Source organism: Sardina pilchardus, chromosome 12 (genome assembly GCF_963854185.1).
Source record: "Sardina pilchardus chromosome 12, fSarPil1.1, whole genome shotgun sequence".
NCBI classification, from domain to species: domain Eukaryota; kingdom Metazoa; phylum Chordata; class Actinopteri; order Clupeiformes; family Clupeidae; genus Sardina; species Sardina pilchardus.
The window spans coordinates 34,233,003-34,240,502 of NC_085005.1; the positions used below are offsets into that span (position 1 = coordinate 34,233,003).

The following is a 7,500-nucleotide window of genomic DNA, read 5'->3' on the forward strand; positions in this document are numbered from 1 at the left end:
GGATAAGCTAGTTTGTGATTGGACCCAGAGGATGTGGACAGGAAGCAGGAGCTTCAGGGTGAAATCCAAATCGAGAAAGATGAAAAGAGAGAGAAAGATGGAGAGAGAGGGGGAAAGGGAGAGAGAGAGAAAGATGGAAAGAGAGAGAGAGACAGATGGAGAGAGAGGGGAAAAGGGAGAGAGAGAGAAAGATGGAAAGAGAGAGAGACAGATGGAGAGAGAGGGGAAAGTGAGAGAGAAATATGGAAAGAGAGAGGAAAGTGAGAGAGAGAGAGAGGGTGAAAGGGAAAGAGAGGGACTAGAGGAAAGAGAGTGAATGAGGGGGGGGGGGCGGAGGAGAGAGAGTAGGGGCAGGAGAGAGAGATGGCGTACCAAATCCCCCTGCTGAAAAACTAGCACACACACACACACACACACACACACACACACACACACACACACACACACACACACACACATACACATACACATACACACACACAAATCCCCCTGCTGAAAAACTAGCCAGACCAGCTTAAGGTGGTCTGCTGGTTGACCAGCTTGTTAACCAGCTTGTTTGACCACCCTATGATGGTTGACCAGCTAAACCTGCAAAACTCTCGCGAAAACATACCTTCAGCTGGTTTTGATTGTCGTACCACCTCAAGCTGGTCATTTTAGTTGGTGTTGCTGGTCTACATTGCTGTTTTTACTGGCCATGCCAGCTTATGTTGGTCATTCTAGCAAACCAGCTTGACCATCTCCATCAAGCTTGACAGGCTGGTCATCAGCATGACCATCTTATGGCCTGGTCAGACTATACGATTTTTTTGTCGCTCACGATTGTCGTTTACGATCTACCATGTCACACTATACGATTTTAGAACCATGAAAACCTCTCCGCGTCTTGGTCGGGAGAGTGGCCACATACACCGAAAGCATCGGTCGCGTCATACGACTCCCGTCAAATTTCTGACAAGCCAGACTTTTTGTCGGGCTGTTTTAGAACGTCGTGAACGACAAATTGCAAGTCGTGAAGCATGTCACATTATAAGATTCACTCCGCGTTCGATGTCGTGCCCGACCATTTGAAATCGGTTACGACGCTGTAAACTTGTCGGTCACGACAAATTCGGGCCAAAATCGGGCTGAAATCGTGTAATGTGTCCAGGCCATTACACCAGCTGTATTCCACACGACAGGCTGGTCACACCAGCATATCCAGCTTCCTCAGATGGTCACGCCAGCATGTCTAGCTGGAGGCCTAACCAGCTACACCAGCAAAGACCAGCAGTAGCTGGAAGAAAACCAGCAAAGACCAGCTAAAACCAGCTAAAACCAGCTACCAGCATATGCTGGTTTCTTGCTGTTTTTTTCAGCAGGGACATGCTTAGGGACCACAGGCTTGCCATAGAGAAGGGCCCATATGCAGAATCAGGCTTGCCATAGAGCAGTCTATGTGTTTAAATTTTTTTGTCAGACTTAGTTTTCAATGAAACTCAAAAGTTGAAATTCTGCAGTAATCAGCTGACATTTTTTGCAACAACAGTTTTACAAAAAAAAAAAAAATAGAATCACACCTATCAATGCAATACTATAAGTGAAGGTACTCTAAACACAAAAAAAATGTAGCAACAAAACAAAAGTAAAAACAGAAAAACAATTAACGAAGAAATGTCTATTGAAAAAAGGATACAACAGGGTCAGTGAGTGGGGCTAGTGTAGCTAGCTACACCAGGGTCATTCCGTGCTAATGTAGCTAGCTACACTAGGGTCCTTCCGTGCTAATGTAGCTAGCTACACTAGGGTCAGAGACGGTTTATAAAGCGAGACAAGGCATATGAGGGTCAATTCCGGTTACCCCATGACGTAGTGCCACTCCCATTTAGGAGGCAAACGGGAGGCAAACGGGAGAAATAAACCTTATCTCGGATTATGACCATTCCCATAGCCCTACATTCAGCAATGCAAGTAACGAACCCATATTCTACACGGCACACGTCTTTCTAATATTCCCACATTGAAATCGTATTTTCCAGCGTGATAAATACATAGCAAAGTAACTTTGTTCACGACCTGTCCCTCCTGACCTGACCTGTCTCCGCTAATTGCGCAGGCCACCTGTTATCAACGGCACACTGCTTCTGCTGCTTCTACACTGGTCTAAACCGATTACTCGTCACTGATCATGCCCATATAGGAGGCGGAAGTGGGGAATGAAATGGGCACCATTTCATTCCATTGAAAACCCCCTTTATGATCCATCTTCCTTACTATACGATCTTTGCTAGGGTCCTTCCGTGCTAATGTAGCTAGCTACACTAGGGTCCTTCCGTGCTAATGTAGCTAGCTACACTAGGGTCATTCCGTGCTAATGTAGCTAGCTACACCAGGGTCATTCCGTGCTAATGTAGCTAGCTACACCAGGGTCATTCCGTGTCAAATCACCCAGTGGCGGAGAGTGACCCAATCACAGGTGTTTGTAGACTAAACCTATCAATCTTGAATAGTATGTATCATTATTAGTTCCACAACGGCTACCGCCGTTCATTCCGACATGCCAGCACTCCGACATTGACGTCCAATTGTCGTAGTGGAGGCATGTCTCTTTATGGGAGAAAGTCCCACCACTCCAACATTTTTTTTTTCATGGTCGCAGTGGCGGTATTTAACTTTTTTTTCAAACAACGTGCCATTCCGACATGAGGTCATTAATAGGCTATTAATGTCATAACTATATCCAATTGTGTAAAATAATAAAGATTCACATTTAAAATGTCATTGTGAAGACTTCTTGATATGGTTAGGATATGTGTCTGTTGCGTGCACGACTCGGGGAAGTGAAAGCAGTTCTATAGACAAGTTTTCTTCTCTGTCTCATTATTCGCGGACTAAGTGGAGCTAAATTAAGTTATTATTTTGCTGTCACTTCGTCTGTTTTATGGCCTAGAAGGTTGTATTTGGTATCTGTGGATAGCTCTAGCTCTCCTCTTTTATCTGACATGCAAGCCGTATCTTTTTAACACGACCTAAATCAAACGAAAGTAGCGGTAGCCGAAGCTATATGATTCTTATTTGTTTGTCACTTCGTCTGTTTCTATAACACAAAAGGATCAATGTGTTTGGTATCAATGGAAAGCTCTGTTTCTCCTCTTTCATTTGATATGCATGTTATGGCTGTGTGATGCCTGGTCCCGGAGTAATTCAAGCGAGAGCAGTGGCTGCGTGGGTGAACGAAGACTGTAAATATGATGCCTACTTTCTTTTAAATTCATGATTTTATTTTTATTTTCATACTTGATCGTACAGACGTGTCTAGTCTCGTTGGAAAGGTTCTGAGCTCTTTCATGCAATATAGGTCTCATCTCGCTGTGACTAATAATAGCAGAGCAATGTAGCCTAACAAGAATGGGTGTGTTTTTTGACGCACTTTGCGTCCGTCGGGCTCATAGGGTCCGTTAAATTGACGTGGAAAAAAAATAGGATTTGTACACTGTCGGAATGGGGGTGCTAAAATGTGTCGGATTGGCAGCATGTCGGAATAACACCATGTCTGAATAGCGGCATGTCGGACGAAAGGGATGTCGGACTGGCAGGATGTCGGACTGCCGACATGTAACCTTCCACAACTACAGCCCTTTGAAGCTTCAAGTCATTTTAAACATTGTGGTTAACAATCTTTTTTGTTCAACTCTTTTGGCATTTCACTCACATTAGTGAAACTATCCGAATGCAAGGACATTTCCCTGTTGAATTAAAAAATCACTCGACCTAATTAGTCACGCTAAAGTTACACTATTGAAGTAACACTGGACCTATTAGTCACGGTAACATCCAACCTGCCACTGAAAACACTCCACAGAACACCCGAAACAAATAAATTATAACGTCAGACTATCGATGCACATGCCTGTGTTGATAGAACAATGTTAGAAATAAAACTAACCTCGCATCACATTGCAATAGCCTACTTTGTTCCCTGTATGGCAGTGACGGATTGATATTGAGAAACTAGTTCCTCAAAATGTAATAAATCGGAGAGAGGTAGAGGGAGAGGGAGAGAGAAAGAGAGGGTGGGAGAGGGGGGGGAGAGGGAGATACGGAGAGGGAGATAGAGAGGGAGAGGGAGATAGAGAGAGGGAGGTAGAGAGAGGGAGGTAGAGAGGGAGAGGGAGGTAGAGAAGGAGGGGGAGAGGGAGATAGAGAGAGGGAGGTAGAGAGGGAGGTAGAGAGGGAGAGGGAGAGGGAGAGGGAGAGGGAGAGGGAGAAGTGTGTCCAAAGCTGAAGCTGCTTCCTCACCACTGGAAACAACAACCCCAAGGACAGCAGGAGGAGGAGGAGCCTCTGTTCTGGAGGAGCGGAGAGTAGTAGAGGAGTGTGTGTGTGTGTGTGTGTGTGTGTGTGTGTGTGTGTGTGTGTGTGTGAGAGAGAGAGAGAGAGAGAGAGAGTGTGTGTGTGTGAGAGAGAGAGAGAGTGAGTGTGTGTGTGTGTGTGAGTGTGTGTGGAGGGGAGGAGAGAAGTGTGTGTGTGTGTGGGGGGGGGGGGGGGGAGAGAGAAGTGTGTGTGTGTGGGGGGGGGGGGGGCAGACTCAGACTTGCTGAGCGGACATGAGTGAGGACAGCAGAACTGGGACTGAAGAGATCAAATGTGTGTGTGCACAGTGAGTTGGGTTAATGTTCTTCATGTGTGTGTGTGTGTGTGTTGGTTTAATGCTGTTGATTGTGTGTGTGTGTGTGTGTGTGTGTGTGTGTGTGTGTGTGTGTGTGTGTGTGTGTGTGTGTGTGTGTGTGTGTGTGTGTCTGTCTGTCTGTCTGTCGGTTTAATGCTGTTGATACATGTGTGTGTTAGTTTAATGCTGTTCATGTGTGTGTGATCAAAGTGAGTTGGTTTAAAGCTGTTGATGTGTGTGTGTGTGTGTGTGTGTTGGTGTAATGCTGTTGATGTGTATGTGAATGTGTGTGTGTGTGCGTTTAGTTCAATGCAGGTGATGTGTGTGAGCTGTGTGTTTAGTGTAATGCTGTTAAAGTGTGTGTGTGTGTGTGTGTTGTGTGTGTTGGTTTAATGCTGTTGATGTGTGTGTGGGTGTGTATGTGTGAGTGTACGTATGTACGTATGTGTGTGTGTGTGTGTGTGTGTGTGTGTGTGTGTGTGTGTGTGCGCGTGCGTGCGTATGTGTGTGTGTGTGTGTGTGTGTGTGTGCTGTATGTGTCTGTTGTGTTCATATCTGGCAGATAGACATCCATCGTCACGGTAACAGCTAGCTTGACGAAGATCTACTGTTGTGGTGGTCCAGTGCAACACGGACTCACGGCACACACACTCCACACACCCCCCCCCCACACAACACACACATCCCCCACAACGTGCACACACACCCCACAACACGCACACACACCCCACACACCCCCCCCCACAACACGCACACACCCCACACACAAACCCCCCCATACACACACGCATGCACCCTCAAGAGGAGCGCGCTTCCTTGGACACGGCTTCCGCCGCCCACGACTTCCTGGACGCCGGTTTCTATGACTACGGGGACCCCGCCCCCGCCGCCCCCACGGGCTTCTACTCGGCCCCCCCCCACCCCGAAGTGGGCTTGACCCTGGGGGGGTCCGGCAGTCCTCTGGCCCTCCTGCCCCCCAGCCCTCAACTGCCCCTCCTGCCCCCCAGCCCTCAACTGCCCCCCTTCCACACACCCCCGGGCCCCCCCACAGCACTCTACCTGGAGACGCCCGCCAGCTCAGCATACAGGTACTGGGTGTGTGTGTGTGTGTGTGTGTGTGTGTGTGTGTGTGTGTGTGTGTGTGTGTGTGGTGGTTTTCATCTGAAATGGAATGTCTTGTTTTGGAAATTGAGGAATTTAAAGTGGGAGAGGCTCAGATATGATGCAATCATTCTGACATGAGATTGCAGCTGAACAGTGATTTAGATGGTCAGTGTCTTAGATGGCCAGGTATTTACATGTCCAATGTCCAACGAGAGGCTGTAGTTTAGTCTGGAGCATTGATGATGCTGTAGTTTAGTCTGATGATGCTGTAGTTTAGTCTGGTGATGCTGTAGTTTAGTCTGATGATGATGCTGTAGTTTAGTCTGATGATGATGCTGTAGTTTAGTCTGATGATGATGCTGTAGTTTAGTCTGATGATGATGCTGTAGTTTAGTCTGATGATGATGCTGTAGTTTAGTCTGGTGATGCTGTAGTTTAGTCTGATGATGATGCTGTAGTTTAGTCTGATGATGATGCTGTAGTTTAGTCTGATGATGATGCTGTAGTTTAGCCTGATGATGCTGTAGTTTAGTCTGATGATGATGCTGTAGTTTAGTCTGATGATGATGCTGTAGTTTAGTCTGATGATGCTGTAGTTTAGCCTGATGATGCTGTAGTTTAGTCTGGAGTGCTGATGATGATGTAGTTTAGCCTGATGATGATGCTGTAGTTTAGTCTGATGATGATGTTGTAGTTTAGTCTGATGATGATGTTGTAGTTTAGTCTGGAGTGCTGATGATGCTGTAGTTTAGTCTGATGATGCTGTAGTTTAGTCTGATGATGATGCTGTAGTTTAGTCTGATGATGCTGTAGTTTAGTCTGATGATGATGCTGTAGTTTAGTCTGATGATGTTGTAGTTTAGTCTGATGGTGATAATGTAGTTTAGCCTGATGATGATGATGCTGTAATTTAGTCTGGAGTGCTGATGATGCTGTAGTTTAGCCTGATGATGCTGTAGTTTAGTCTGATGATGATGTAGTTTAGCCTGATGATGATGCTGTAGTTTAGTCTGATGATGCTGTAGTTTAGTCTGGAGTGCTGATGATGCTGTAGTTTAGTCTAATGATGCTGTAGTTTAGCCTGATGATGATGATGTAGTTTAGTCTGATGATGCTGTAGTTTAGTCTGGAGTGCTGATGATGCTGTAGTTTAGCCTGATGATGCTGTAGTTTAGTCTGATGATGATGCTGTAGTTTAGCCTGATGATGATGATGATGTAGTTTAGTCTGGAGTGCTGGTGATGCTGTAGTTTAGTCTGGAGTGCTGGTGATGATGTAGTTTAGTCTGGAGTGCTGGTGATGCTGTAGTTTAGTCTGATGATGATGTAGTTTAGTCTGATGATGATGTAGTTTAGCCTGATGATGATGTACTTTAGTCTGATGATGATGCTGTAGTTTAGTCTGATGATGAGGATGTAGTTTAGTCTGGAGTGCTGATGCTGTAGTTTAGTCTGAAGATGATGCTGTAGTTTAGCCTGATGATGATGCTGTAGTTTAGTCTGATGATGATGATGTAGTTTAGTCTGATGATGATGCTGTAGTTTAGTCTGATGATGCTGTAGTTTAGTCTGATGATGCTGTAGTTTAGTCTGATGATGCTGTAGTTTAGTCTGATGGTGCCGTAGTTTAGTCTGATGATGATGCTGTAGTTTAGTCTGATGATGATGCTGTAGTTTAGTCTGGAGTGCTGATGATGCTGTAGTTTAGCCTGATGATGATGCTGTAGTTTAGTCTGGAGTGCTGATGAT

The 7,500-nt window shown here is 45.6% G+C and overlaps 1 protein-coding gene across 1 annotated transcript in view; it reads left to right on the forward strand.

Moving 5' to 3' along the window:
• The first annotated feature begins 5,658 nt into the window (after nucleotides 1-5,658).
• esr1 (estrogen receptor 1) overlaps nucleotides 5,659-7,500 on the forward strand; it is a 14,835-nt gene continuing 12,993 nt past the window's right edge. Inside the window, exon 1 of the mRNA XM_062550088.1 lies at nucleotides 5,659-5,736. The gene's annotated coding sequence lies outside the window, so the exon portion shown is untranslated. The remainder of the gene's footprint in view (nucleotides 5,737-7,500) is intronic.